General features: G+C 34.6%; 2 long non-coding RNA genes across 2 annotated transcripts in view; both read left to right on the top strand.

Annotated features, from left to right (window-relative positions):
• LOC134794270 (uncharacterized) overlaps positions 1 to 14,484 on the top strand; it is a 45,894-nt gene that overhangs the window by 23,732 nt on the left and 7,678 nt on the right. The window lies entirely within an intron of this gene.
• On the top strand, positions 2,335 to 3,073 carry LOC134794541 (uncharacterized). The gene is made up of 2 exons (XR_010144678.1): positions 2,335 to 2,709; positions 2,781 to 3,073. It is a non-coding gene; the product is annotated as an uncharacterized LOC134794541 (long non-coding RNA).

Raw genomic sequence — 14,484 nt, 5'->3', positions numbered from 1 at the left:
AACAACGCTAGGGCTCGACCCTTCCAGTACCTACTGTTTATCGATATCGATGAATGTGCGATACGTGCTGCTGTATTTACTGTACTACCATACCCCGGACACTGGCGATCAAATGTATGAAACAAACTCGTTCCTACGCACACAGTCTAAGCTCGTGTAGGTGAACGCGTACCTTGCTTGTATGAGTGAGATAAGACGTGCTAGGGTTCCCGCCATTTTGTTGTCAAGTTCGATGACCTCAATGACTCAAAACTCATTGCTCATTGCGCGTATTAGGAAGAAATAAGAATCGTATTATGCTGTAAGGTGGGTATCTAAGCCTGATTTATACAATAGTTTCATATTTTGAATCAGTTTAAACGAAGTAACGAAATTTTTGTAAGGAAATACAGGCCACAAAAATATTACGTAAGTTTTAAACATGATTTTTTGTTCATATAGATATTGTGTTGTTTTCAGTGTGATCTGATAGGTTTTGTAAATATTTAAGAATAAGAATAAGAATAAGAATAAGAAACCATTTATTGCAACACAAAAAGCACACTGGTTACATAATATAAAAGATTTACCAAAGAATTTGTGCGGCAAAAGGAACGGGCTCAGCATACGCCGCGTCAGTCATTTCATTAGAAATTGCCTGCGCAGCGCTGATTTTCAGTCCGTCCCCTTCACTGAACCACATTGTCATTTATACGGGTTAGTGGAAATTTACTTGTATGTACAGCCAAAGCATAAAACAAAAAAAAAAGAACTACGAAGATAACACATCTAGTCAAAGTAGGTAACAATAGTTTTTAAGTCTTGTTATTTAAATACTTTTTTTTAACGGTTACATAAAAACGACATTATTATTAGAAGTAAGGTATGTTAAAAATCGCTTTGCAGGACTATTTTTACTACAAATGAATATTACAATGTGTTAAATTACGAATTTATTTGAAATTGTTTAAATTTATACTTAAGTTTTTACTAAATAGGTAAGTAAACATAATAAGTACTTTTTTCCTTCCGTCTTGGTATGAGAGAATACTTATAAACAATAGTAAAAAAGAAAACAAAAATTACAAACAATAGGAAAAGAAAGTGTCCTAAATAAGTATAGCACAACACCATTTTAAATAATTACATCCTCTGTGGAAATTTGGTGATTTAATAAAAGTAGACTCAATTTGCGTTTAAAAGTTGCAAGGGACATTTTACCTCGTAATGGCGGTGGTAGGTCGTTCCAGATCTTAGATGCAGAGTATTTGAAACTGCCACGATAACCAGCTGTTTTATGTTTCGGAGCACACATTTTATTTAGAAACTTACTGCGAGTATTTCGACCGTGAATGTCTTTCATCCATTGAAACTTATTATAAATATATTCTGGTTTTTGACTAGAAACTACATTTTTAACCATACTAGACATATGCAAGGTTCTACGTGCTGCCATCTTTAGAATTTTCCTCTCGTTAAGAAACGGTGTTTGTTTAATATTTGAATATTTTACGTGGCCTCCGCTCTGCGCACCGCGTCGTCGCGTCCTTGCCAGCCGGTAACTGTGAGGTAACCGAGAGCGGGTGGGCGGCACTCAACGGCAATGTACAGCAAAGTGAAGTAGGGCAACACTCAAAGAGCAGTATTGCGCCACAGTATAATAAATTTAATAGTACTATGATTGCGCTAAGAAAAGCAGCAATGTACATCGAACCAAAACACGTCATTATCATAACCTCAAATTTAACAAATTTTACCATCAACGAGCATGATTGTACGATTTTTGAATTTCGATCGCTCGATTTCGAAAACGGCGAAATCGGAGTGGTCATTAACAGGCGTTCCCCTCTGTCGAAAATAGGCGGCCAATGGTCAACCTCATGTCAATCACATGTATGGACTGACGTTTATCTGACATGGCTATGTTTACGTTATGTATACATTTGATGTGCCCCTCCCCCGCAAAAAATGGCAGACTATTTTGTACCGAAAATGATAGACATGGCGTCTCCGTTGGTTATATTCTCTAAGTTTCGCGCCTACATTTTTCTAATTTGCCGCCTTTTTCTACTGACAAGATCTACTTGACCTGTAATAGTATTAAACTGGATTGCGCATGAGTAGTGGGGGTAACTGACAGAACGGGATAGTCTTACGTATCTTTCAGTAGGAGTAGCAGAGAAAGCTCTATTATTGTTTGTCCTTGTCACAGTCTCACATATTTTTTGTTCCCCACCGTTTTTTTAGTATGGATTATGGTGGGCAACAAATAAATTCGACCAATCATAGTGATGCATTGCGAATGTTTTGTCCCTCACGGAGACACACGTATACCACTTCTATAGGATCCTACCTTATTCTATGTTAAGATACGACATGGATCGGATATGTCAGTGTCAAAAGTGACGTTTCTTCAAACAAAAACGTCGCTTTTGACGATAATCATAAAATCATAATCATTTATTGCAATCATGTCCATACCATGTCTACCAACCATTTAATGTCAATCACGCGTTTCTATAAAATAATATCGTCTGGAATAAGTACTAGTCGTTTATTTGAATCCCTAAATCAATAATTTCAAAATACGTATTACGCTATTTGTATAAGTCCAGAAATCTGCCTAAGTTATAAAACTTAGTTTTATTGGAGTATGGTATATTATATGCTATAGCATCCAACTCCAACCATAACTTGGCAGAAATCAGGAGAGCAGAAAACCAATTAAATGTAAGTTACATCATATATGTTTTGTAAGTGATTGGATTTGTAAGGTGATTTGATTATTAAAATTGTTACAGGCGTCCATTGCTAAGGTCGCTTTTAGCACCTAGCTAGTGGATAGTTCCTACCGACTTGACACCATCAATGTCCAGATAAGAAATCTAAGTAAACTGCCACGTTTGGATATTAAATTACATGCCAAAGAGTCTAGACTAGAGCCTGCATCAACTTCAACCGAATGCTACTAGACGAAGCTATCATTGTCTGTTGCTCGTGCAGAACATGTTGAACATATATGTATACCTACACTTTTTTGGGAAACATATATTTCCTAAATTAATAAAAAGTGCTCTATTATTGTAAACAAAAACATGTTTTATTTCTCACAACTCTTTATTAACTTAAGTCTTGTCCACCGGCGAATTCTAATTAGGTTAAAAGTGAAAGAGGATACTCATTTCATCCGTTGCTAAACGATTTGTTTACCTACAATACAACAGTAACTGGCATAATGTCAATTACAACATTTACAACGTGAATAGGAACAATGCCGTTGCGTGTACTCCGTGTAGGAATGGGAAGTCATTCACTATCTATATTATTACGAAAACTGTAGGTACTTATCTACTTATAGTTCGTTTTTTTTAGCATTAGAAAGAACTTGAAAGAAGGTAAGCGATCTTGACATGTCTTTTAATTGAAAAAAGCTTTTTAAAAATCAGTATAACTATTACTTATGAAAGCAGAAGAATATAAATGATCGTATTAGATTCATAATTGTTACATATTTGCCGTAACTTATTTTTAAAATGTGTTTTTCAATTAAAAGACACATCAAGATTGTTTACCTTATTTCTAATGCTAAAAAAATGAACTATAGCTGATGGTTGGTTACAGTAATGCGCCCGCGGGGCACTTATAATGTATTGTTACTTAGATAATTGTAGTGATTTCAACACATTATAAAGTTCATAACAGTTCCTTGCTTATAAACAAGCACCTTTCATACGTACCTATTGTACTTGTTTATAATTCAAACCTTTTCATTTCAAACCTTCAAGAAAAGAGCGTACTCCCATCTTAAAGGCCGGCAACGCACTTACAACCCTCCTGGTGTTGCGGGTGTCCATGGGCGGCGGTGATCGCTTACCATCAGGTGATGCTCGTTTGCCTCCTATATCATAAAAAAAAATACTTATAAACAAACACCTGTTTCCATTGCTGTAAAACATCTAGGTATCGTAGGTATATATAAGTATTATTATAATACTTAGTATTAATTATACTGTATAATACAGTAAGTAAAATAAATGAAAGATAGGTATCTCCTCCCATGAGTTACTGCCCGATTCTAACTTTAAGATACGTCAATTAATAGATCTAGAAACGATATGGATTAGATGTGTCAGTGTCAAAAGTGACGTTTTTGTTTTAGACCAGCGGTGGAACAAAAATGGGTTTTGATAACATTAAAGTTTTTTCTTTTTTGATATGTTATTGCATGCATGTTAAATAACATTTATGTAAAATATTAGAAAATTATAGGTGGAGCGTTCGGCCATATTTAAATATTTCAATTTTGCTAAATAACTATGTAAATATAAAATTAAAGTTACAAAAAACTGTAACATGTTCAATAACACTTTAATTTATTCACAATATTCGGTTTTTAGAAATCTGGAACAGCTGCTTTCTGGTGAACGTAAAAACACGAATTACTTTGTCAATAAAGAATTAAAGTAGCTGATATTGTAAAATTACGATATTATCTATCAACTTAGTATACTTGTAAAAAGTTAGAAATGTAGACAATGTGCTTGTCTAGATATTGATTGCTGGTTAAGCAGTATAGCCAATATTGAATTAAAGTTTGTAGAGTTAATATTACACGGTCATAATAAAGATCTTAGTTCCCACACAAAATATTAGAAATATAAAATCACGGCGACACTAAATACTGATACGTAAGTATGCATTCCGCGCTTATATTGAGTTACATTTCAAACGCGCGGCGTTTTCGCGCGCCGCGCTGTGCGCCGTGGCAGGAGGCAGCGATCGACGGTGGCGGGCTAGCGATTAGCGCGGTGCCCGTAAAAAACCACAAAACGTTTATAAAATTATTATCAATGGTAAATAGTTATATTGTTAATAGTAGGTACACTAATGGAAACTTACTTACACTTATTTATTTCTATATGTACTAGGGATTGCCCGCGGTTTGGTTTACGTAGAATTCGTTATCGTGTTAAGTATAGAAATAATAGATACATTTGAAAATTATTTTAGGTGCATTGTCATACAGATAACCACCCTTGTTAAAGTATTCTTCAAATTCAATAGACAGGTGTCATTTCAATATAATTTTGCGTAATTTGGCGCTTTTAGGTTGTAAATGACTAGCGACATATATTTTTTGTTTAAGAGCGATATTCGATATATATATCTCCGATAATATTTAATTTATCATTTAAATCAATTTCAAACTAACGTTATTCAATATTTATCATTTTAAAGTCAATTTTACCAACCAACTGAGCTTTACGAGTATACCTACGGAAACAACTCAAAATTTGCATCAAATTAAATGCCACTCTTCTTATCCGTTTCGAACAATCAAGAGGGCCTTTACGAGCTGATGTAGTGAAAATTTTATTTAACCCTCGTCCCTTGAAACCTTCACTACGCTCGAGGTTCAACTTTACGAACCACTCGCTACGCTTGTGGTTCAATTTTAGAATGTTTCGCTTGTTTGGGTATCAATATTAGCACGATTAATCAACAAATTTTCCCCTTGTAAAACAAATAAATAAGGTAGGTGAGGTGCAGGCATATGAGGCCCGGCGGGTAACAAGGCCCAGCATTCAAAAATAGCAGTTGCTCCCTATTATTCTGAATTTGTACTTGTTGCTAAGAAGATCTACTGTCAGTGCAGGTAAAAAGGTCCAGTCCCGGGCCTTATTGAACGTATGAGATGAAATAATAGATTTAAATATTTTAAGATAATTTTGAATATTTTTAATCTCTCATTAATAAGGCCGATTTGAAGAAACTTCTATGAAATTATGACTTATAAATAACACCTTCACTGCGTGGGCTGTCCAAATCGCTGCAGACTTTTCTTGGTCTAACTCTAATAATTTTTCACTTGCTTTATTGACCTAAAGACGTTTTAAAGAATCAAAAAGTCTAATAAAATTTAGACACTTATACTTTTTAAAGGCAGTAACTACTTACTTATATAGGTAACTTTTTTTATTAATACATAGGTAGTTATTTACGATAGAAGTGCGAAAAATAGAAATTTTGCAACGAATGACGAATTTTAAAACACGGCCAAAGGGAGTGTTTTAATGTGCTTATTATAGCACCGGTGTCGTAATGTAGCACCAGGGCCCTATTTCACCAACGTGACAGGTGCGACAATTCGACAAGTCTCATTGTTGCTGACGTCACAGGCATCCATGGGCTACGGTTATAGCTTACCATCGGACGGGCCTTATTCCTGTTTGTCACTATCATTGTATTATTAAAAAAAAACTTTATTATATCGGCAAAAAACAGGTATTGTCGTATTTCTTGTGACAATTGTCCAAGTCCCAGCCCCCCCTTTGCTACAGTCCAACCCGAAAGGCACCTTAGGTCGGCGCTTACGTCATTATTACCGGCGCCCCAATACTAATGCGGTGCTACGCGACGTAAGCGCCGACCGCCATATTCAACGTGATTTGTCACATAGTACCCTGTAAAGGTATGATTCCAGGGATAAAAAATATGTTATAACGTTATCCAGCGTATAATGGAATTCATAAAAGTTTTTCTTTATAATTACTACAAGTAAATTTGTTCATATTTGCATATTATTAAAAAGGTAAATGAAAAGTAATTGAGTAATTTAATTACTAATTAATGTAATCACAATTGCAAATTACACAGAAAAATTAATTACATGTAATTAAATTACAAACATTTTAATTACATGTAATTAAATTAGTAATTAAATTACACGAGTAATTAATTACGCCCAACACTGGTTGGTGGCAAACAACCACACCGCTCGTCTGATGGTAAGCGGTTACCGTAGCCTATAAAGGCCTGTGACGTCAGTAACAGTGATGTCGACAAATGCCGCACCTGTCACGTTGGTGAAATAGGGCCCAGATGTACAGTAAAAATCATGTTAAAAGATAATACTAACTGTTACGAATAAATATTTATACTGTAAAAAATTATCCCACCAAAAACATTTTCATGTAAAATGTTGCTAAGACGAAACCATAAGCCTAAGACTCGCACTGTTAAAAAGGGCTGCTATTTAACTGATCACCAGATTTAATAAAATTTAATACCAAAAAAATCTATTTTACCACCCTAAAATCATGAATGATCACCAAAATTATAACACCATTTTAATGTGAAATGATTACCAATTTTATTACATTTTACTATCCTTTTAAAGGAAATGACACCAAAATAATCATTATTAACCCAAAAATAGTCAATGATTACCAAATTTCAATCCCCATTTTAATGTGAAATGATAACCAAATTTTTACATCTTGCTATCCTATTAAAGAAAATGACACCAAAATAATCATTGTAAACCCAAAAATAGTAAATGACCACCAAAATTAGAACTCCATTTTAATGTAAAATGATAACCAAATTTTTAAATCTTGCTATCCTATTAAAGCAAATGGCTCCAAAATAATCATTGTAAACGCAAAAATAGTAAATGATCACAAAATTGTAAACACATTTTAATTTAAAATGTGCAATCATTTAATATATCGTTATCCTATTAAATTAATTAATCCACTTCGTCACCTTTTTCTAGTAGCATTTTATTTCTGTAACAGTCGCAGTTCTAACCTAACCTAACCCACTTTTCTAGTAGCATTTTGTTTCTGTAAGGGTCGCAGTTCAAACCTAACCTAACCCACTTTTCTAGTAGCATTTCTTTTCTGCAAGGGTCGCAGTTCAAACCTAACCTAACCCACTTTTCTAGTAGCATTTCGTTTCTGTATGGGTCGCAGTTCAAACCTAACCTAACCCACTTTTCTAGTAGCATTTCTTTTCTGTAAGGGTCGCAGTTCAAACCTAACCTAACCCACTTTTCTAGTAGCGTTTCGTATCTGTATGGGTAACAGTTGAAACTTAACCTAACCTACTTTTCTAGTACCATTTCGTTTCTGTAAGGGTCGCAGTGCTAACCTAACCTAACCCACTTAACTGATAGCAGTTTAACTTACTTTTCTAGTAGCATAACGAAATGCTACTAGAAAAGTAGATTAGGTTAGGTAGGTATGCGGTGCGGGCTACGGGGGGTTGAGCGGGAGGGGCTAGTAATTTTGGCATCAGTTTACTTTATTTGGTAATATGTATAAATTTTTTGGTAATCATAGTGGTTTATTTAGGTGAAAATATCGCATTAATTTGGTCTTCAAGATTTGGTGATCATTAATGATTTTTGGTGATCATTCAATATATTTGGTATTTGAATACAATTTGAAGTGCAGTCGTAATTAAAGTGGTGGTACTTTTGTATTTTTAGGCCTTATTTTTTTGGTGTTCAGTAATTATTTTTGGTAAGCATGATTTTTTTATTTAGGGTACCAAAGTATTTTTTGGTGGTCATTATATTTGTAGCCGTTAAAAAGTTATCAGATCTCTTGTCGAGCCAAGCTTCAAACTCTACAAGCCCCTTCACTAACTCTACACCTTAGTCAAAATATGTGGCTTGGCTGTTTTGCTACCGCCACATGGGCATAAGGTGAAAAACTTATTATAATCATTATTTTTAGGGTTCCGTACCTCAAAAGGAATAAAACTGAACCCTTATAGGATCACTCGTGTGTCTGGCTGTCCGTCTGTCACAGCCTATTTGCTCCGAAACTACTGGACTAATAAGTTGAAATTTGTCTATAACCCAAAGACATACATGTAAAGTAAATGTAATATAAATTTAAATAAAGGGGTCACTTTTGAGATGAATGATAAATAGAAGAAAAAAAACGATATCTTTGTTATATATCAAATGAAGGGGCTCATTTTAGAATTAGAATCTCAAATATATTTTTTTCATAATTTTAAAATAAATAGTTTAGAAGTTATTTAAGAAAACAGCCAAAAAATTAACATTACCCTTATCTCCGAAACTACTGGGTCTTTTTAGTATGAAAAAAATACACATATTAGCTCTTTACCTATAGATGACAGGAAAACCTATTAGAAATGTGGAGCTAAGCGTGAGCAGGCCTATGGAACTCTCTGCGCGAGCTCGGATTAATACCTACGAATTTGCTCCCGTTCACGGTAGAAAAGCAAGCCAGTTGGTTGCCACACGCGCTCACGTACGCACGTCACCGCGCGCCGCACGCGTCAATTTTTACGATAGTTACACGTACGGCGGGATTCGGGAAATGAATTAGAGATGCACTAGATAAGAAATAGTAAAGATATGTGACGTTCCACGGCAAAAGGTACCATTGCCCCGACTGAATATTGGAGTGGCGATAATAATAAGCGTAAGCGCCAGCCGCCATAAGGTACCTTTTGCCGTGGAACGTCACATATCTTTACTATTTCATATCTAGTGAATGTCTAACGGCGCGATATCTTACAGTTCGAATCGCGCGGGTAGTAGGTACCTACCTACTATTGAATTTCTTTAATTAAACATGTAATGTTTAATATGTGTGACAAATGTATAGATTTAGATATCTATCTATTTGAAATAGGTAGTAAATTTTTAATTTATTTTGGTAAATGTTTATTTTAACGACAGTAAGTTTACACCGGAAAGTGCCTACTCATTTTTGCTCTGGTTAACTTATAATTAATTACCTTTATTCATGGGGTTTCTATTATTTTTCTTTACTATGTAACATTAATCTCTATCTGGTTTTAAATTACACGAAGTTTTAAAACTATGTAATTCTTGCTGGGATTATTGCGCGGTGTATAAAACGGCGTAAACACTGCGGTTACTGCAGGGACATATGACCTTTTAAAATGACTATTTCGCAAACACTAAAGCATAATCGGAATATTAGGTATAATTTAAGATTTAGCTTTCCTTTTATTTCACTCCTCTGTTTAAGTGGGAATTTATTTATCATTTCTAAGCGTCAGCAACCCTAGCGTTGTGCCGGTGCGCGCGGTGCCGGGAGCGGCGCGTTGAAGGTCACTCCATTGTATTTTTGTGTAGGTATCAAAACGGTAGGTATTTGCGTTTTGTTTGAGAGATAAGTATCTGTTCGTAAGAACTATTGTATAATCTGTGGCGTGAGTCGGACTTAAGTACTTAGTTTTTGATCCGATCCCTACGGGTTTTTAAAAGACATTTTACTCACTTTTCACTAAAAAAACATATTGTTAAAAATTGTGTAATGTACGGAACCCTTGGAACGCGAGTCCGACTTGCACTCGGGCGATTTTTTTATTATACATACAATAGTTCTTGTAGAAACGAAACGGCCGAGCCACATACTTTGACTAAGGTGTAGAGCTAGTGAAGTTAGGGCTTGTAGAGTTAGAAGCTTGGCAAGAGATCTGATAACTTTTTGACAGTGCGATCCTTATGGTTTCGTCTAGGCAACATTTTACATCAAAATGTTTTTGGTGGGATTTCACTTCTTTTTGTAAGTTGCTTATAACAATCTTCCATCCCCTAATTTAAAGGGTTGGGGGTGATTTACTATTAAAAATCCTGAAATAAGTATCTGTTACACAATGTACTTCTTACTGATTCCCCATATAAACCCTTCACCCCGTAAGGGTAAACTTTGGGGTTGAAATCTGCCTTCACCCCGTAAGGGTAAACTTTGAGGTTGAAATCTATTCTATATCCTTCCCCATAACAATACCTATCTACATACCAAATTTCAACTAAATCGGTTCAGCGATTATTGATTCCCCATACAAGATTAAACCCCCTCATCATCCCCTTAGGGATTAAAAAATTCAAGTTTTTGAATTTATTTGTTGTTTGTGTACTAAAACTATCTTACATATCAAATTTCAGCTTCTTAGAGGACTTCAGGAAGTACCCTAAAGGTATTGATAATCATCAAGTGAGTGAGTCAGTGACGAAATCGAAGTTTTTAGATATGAATAAAATCTAAAGTATAAGAGCTATGCAATTGATATACTTAATAAGTCCGAGAACTTTGTTTATCTAGTATAATCCAACCCCAAGTTATGAGGGTTCCAAAAAACGACGAAGCGCTTCGAGAAAAGGTAGATAGTGCCTTTGCGCTTTGCTCGTCTTGGCGGGGGCACTGCCGTGCCCCCAGATGTTAAAACATAATAATAATAAAGATTTATGTTTATTGACTTTAGTTACCTACTATTTTCGCGTAAACTAGACAATTTTTATATCTTTAGTTAATAAGGCCCAAAAGAATTATTTTTAACTTATTATAAATATCCTCTTGTTGTGAAGTATGTATAATAGTAGAAATATTTGGTAATATTGTTATTTGTATATGTATAACTCTTAAGTTAAAAACAATAAAATCTGTTATTGTCTACTGTCAAAATGATTATTTTTTGCGGGATTAAGTAATACCCTGCTAGTGTTCAATAAGGCCCACAATAGGACTTTTATAAAAGGTATATTTTCCAAGAGTATCGTAATATTTTTATAACTATTTTGGTATAATGAAGAAACTTCAATAAATAAGATACCTATTTGAGTGAGTTTTTCATACTTAATATCCTGTTTATTAAAAAAAAACCATTTTAATTTAAGGTGGGCCGTATATACGCATATACGGCCGACACGGAATATACAATAAGGTGAGGTCACTTACCTTATTGTATATTCAATATGTATACGTGTAATATTGAGCAGTTGGTTTATAATATACATAATATGATATTGACGTTGAATAGGACAGGACATGACAATAGGAACCAGAAATAGGTATAGTCGGTCAAACCAATTTGTCAGTAAATAAAAACAAAAAACTATATTCATCCTTTTCTTTTGGGTGCTAGTACTAGTGTAAGTCAAAGATAGTATGATGATTCTCTCTATGTTGAAATGAGACAGTCCTTTGACAAACTATGGTAAAAAATAGTTGTGAATATCATGTACATTTTTATTACAATTTCGAAATTCAAATGTTCTTCCTAATCAACTAGGCCACTAAATTAACTGATAACTTGGTATCCGATCCGCTAACTCGGCGAATGAATCGCCAATTCGCCAACTCTCCGAGCCGAGTCAACGCTATCACACTGCTACTAAGGCCATTCAAAAATAAACCTTAATTCGAGAGCCCGAAGGTTCTTATATGACAAACAATACATTATGACTTAAAACTTTATGGGAAACAAAGGGACCCCTTTAATTTCACGTAATGTCCGCATCTAATTTATATATGTCCACAGTAAACAAACAAATGAATGATAAGAAAAGACAGACAGTGCTGTGAGCGGGAGGTGGGGCGAGGCGAGGGGCGAGGTATAGGTAGGCTATGATTGGCTCTCGGGCGCCGCGCCGGCGACACTGACGGACCAGCGCGGCGTATGTATGAATTTCGCGCCTTTTTAAATATATTTTACTATTACAATGCAAGCTACACACCGAAATTTCTTATTTTCCATAATATGGCTGCGTATATTATTTTATAGTAATAGACTTATTTTTACAGACTCTAATTCAATATTAGATATTATAGGACAAAAAACGCATATTAATTCTAAAGCATATATCTTATTCTTCTAAATTTTTAGCTTGCCTATTAACTTAAGAATTTAGATATGTTGTTGTGGATTTATTAAACTTTAATTCAATATCGACAAAATAATAAGCTAATTTGTAGTTTGAATAAGAAGCACGTTAAAAAAATTTCTAATAATTTTACATTATAAAGCGTCATACATATTATAAACGATGGAACTTAAACATTGCACTTTAATTCAATATTAAAAAATCATTACTAAAAATATATAAATACCTAATTTATATCTAACGCTCGTTCTAACTTTTCGTCATATTTTACAAATATGCTTAAAAATATGTCCCATGTCAGATAAGTATCACTTTTTCATCTTTAGAATTATCAAAACTTTTAGTGCAAAAATCCGGTCCCACTATTGGTCTATTTGAAGAAACGTCACATTTGAGACTGACATATCTAATCCATATCGTTTCTAGATCTATTGATTGACGTAACTTAAAGTTCGAATCGGGCCGTTAGTCTTATCAACATCTGGCGGCGTAGCACGGTCGCGTTTTTATCGCTTGTCACCATGCCTGTCACGTTCTAACAAGTATGTAAGTGCGAAAGGAACGCACATAGTGACTTGCGATAAAAATGGAACCGTGCTGCACCCGGCGACGAGAATAATCTGCTTCAGCTAAAGTAAATTCTCAGCTTATACTTACTATTTTTTTTTGTCAGGTGTATAATTCATGAAAAGCGATTCAAATACGGGCCTATTTCTCGTACGTTACAAGTTCACAAGTCTACAAGCTTACATTTAAAATTTCATTGTACAAGTGTGTTTTAATTCTGTTTCTCGTAGGAATTATTACTACAAGTGCTACAAGGCGGCTGTCTAAAGTTAGAAAATAGGTTTGTTTACTATGCAAAAAGGAAATGCAATATGGCCATTATCAATGTTATCTTAATGTCAATGTCACTGTTATGCATCATAATCTTAATAAGAGGAAAATAAAATGGCTGACTTGTGTTTTCGGAATATACAAGCGTATAATAATACAAGTAGTAATGAAAAACGTTTCTCAAAATTATCAATTACAAGTGTAAAATCAAACTCAGTTTCGTCAGTCACTCTATGAATGTTTACAAGCTTCAGGGTGGGTCAGTTTTTTTTTTATAATACGGGTGAATTCGTTACAAAATTATTATGTTATTGGTCATTTACTGGTTCTTTCCCAATTATAATAATTTCATAGGAATGAGTTTACTGTTTTTTTTGGAGAATAAAAGCTAAATTTTAATAATATTACTGATTTTAACGAAGTGCATTCAAAACTTACACGTTTGAGATCTTAAAAATGCAATATCTTCATTTATTTATTAATCGATTTTTACCAAAAACGCATATTAGCAGTTTATAGAGACTCCTCATTATTTCGTGATTAGTCACAAGCTACAAGTATAAAGTACAGCTTTTGAGAAACGAAATTACTATTTTAGTATATAATATCTACTAGTGTTTGTCAACTTGTGAAACAACAACACTTGTGAAAACTCTTTTATCCCCGCTCTTGTAACAATTATACATTTACGTGAAACGGAAACTTGTATAAAATATTGAAATACAAGCGTTACCATAGATACACACTTGTATTACAAGACTTGTAACGTACGAGAAATAGGCCCCGGTCTGCGTCAATAAACATGAATCGCCATATTGTTGAAACTACGTTGTAGTTGGTTGTAGGTAGGTATTGCAACAAAGCAACCGTTGTTAATCATAATGTCTCGGCTTTTCATACGCAAGGTTAGCCTGGGGATAAGAGTCCGCAGCACTCGCAGCAGCAACAGCCGAATTTCACCTTCCCATACAAACGGAGTTTCGTTCTCATCTTTTTTTAACCCAAACCGGAGCGTAAGTATAGGCACCAATATGGCACCAATCCATTTATAGGGAGAGCTAGCCACGGAAATAGGTATGCAATTTATAAAGTAACGAAATCCCTCTAGTTAGTATGCCATACTATCATTATTAATTAATCTGGGCGCCTGGCAGCTGTCTAGCGGTGGGCGTGGGAGTGGATGGGCAACAAAGTGGTTGTAAAAT

The sequence above is a fragment of the Cydia splendana genome, chromosome 10, assembly GCF_910591565.1.
Source record: "Cydia splendana chromosome 10, ilCydSple1.2, whole genome shotgun sequence".
NCBI lineage: Eukaryota > Metazoa > Arthropoda > Insecta > Lepidoptera > Tortricidae > Cydia > Cydia splendana.
The sequence above is the reverse complement of the archived record's forward strand: the minus strand, read 5'-3'. Positions and strand labels throughout refer to the sequence as shown.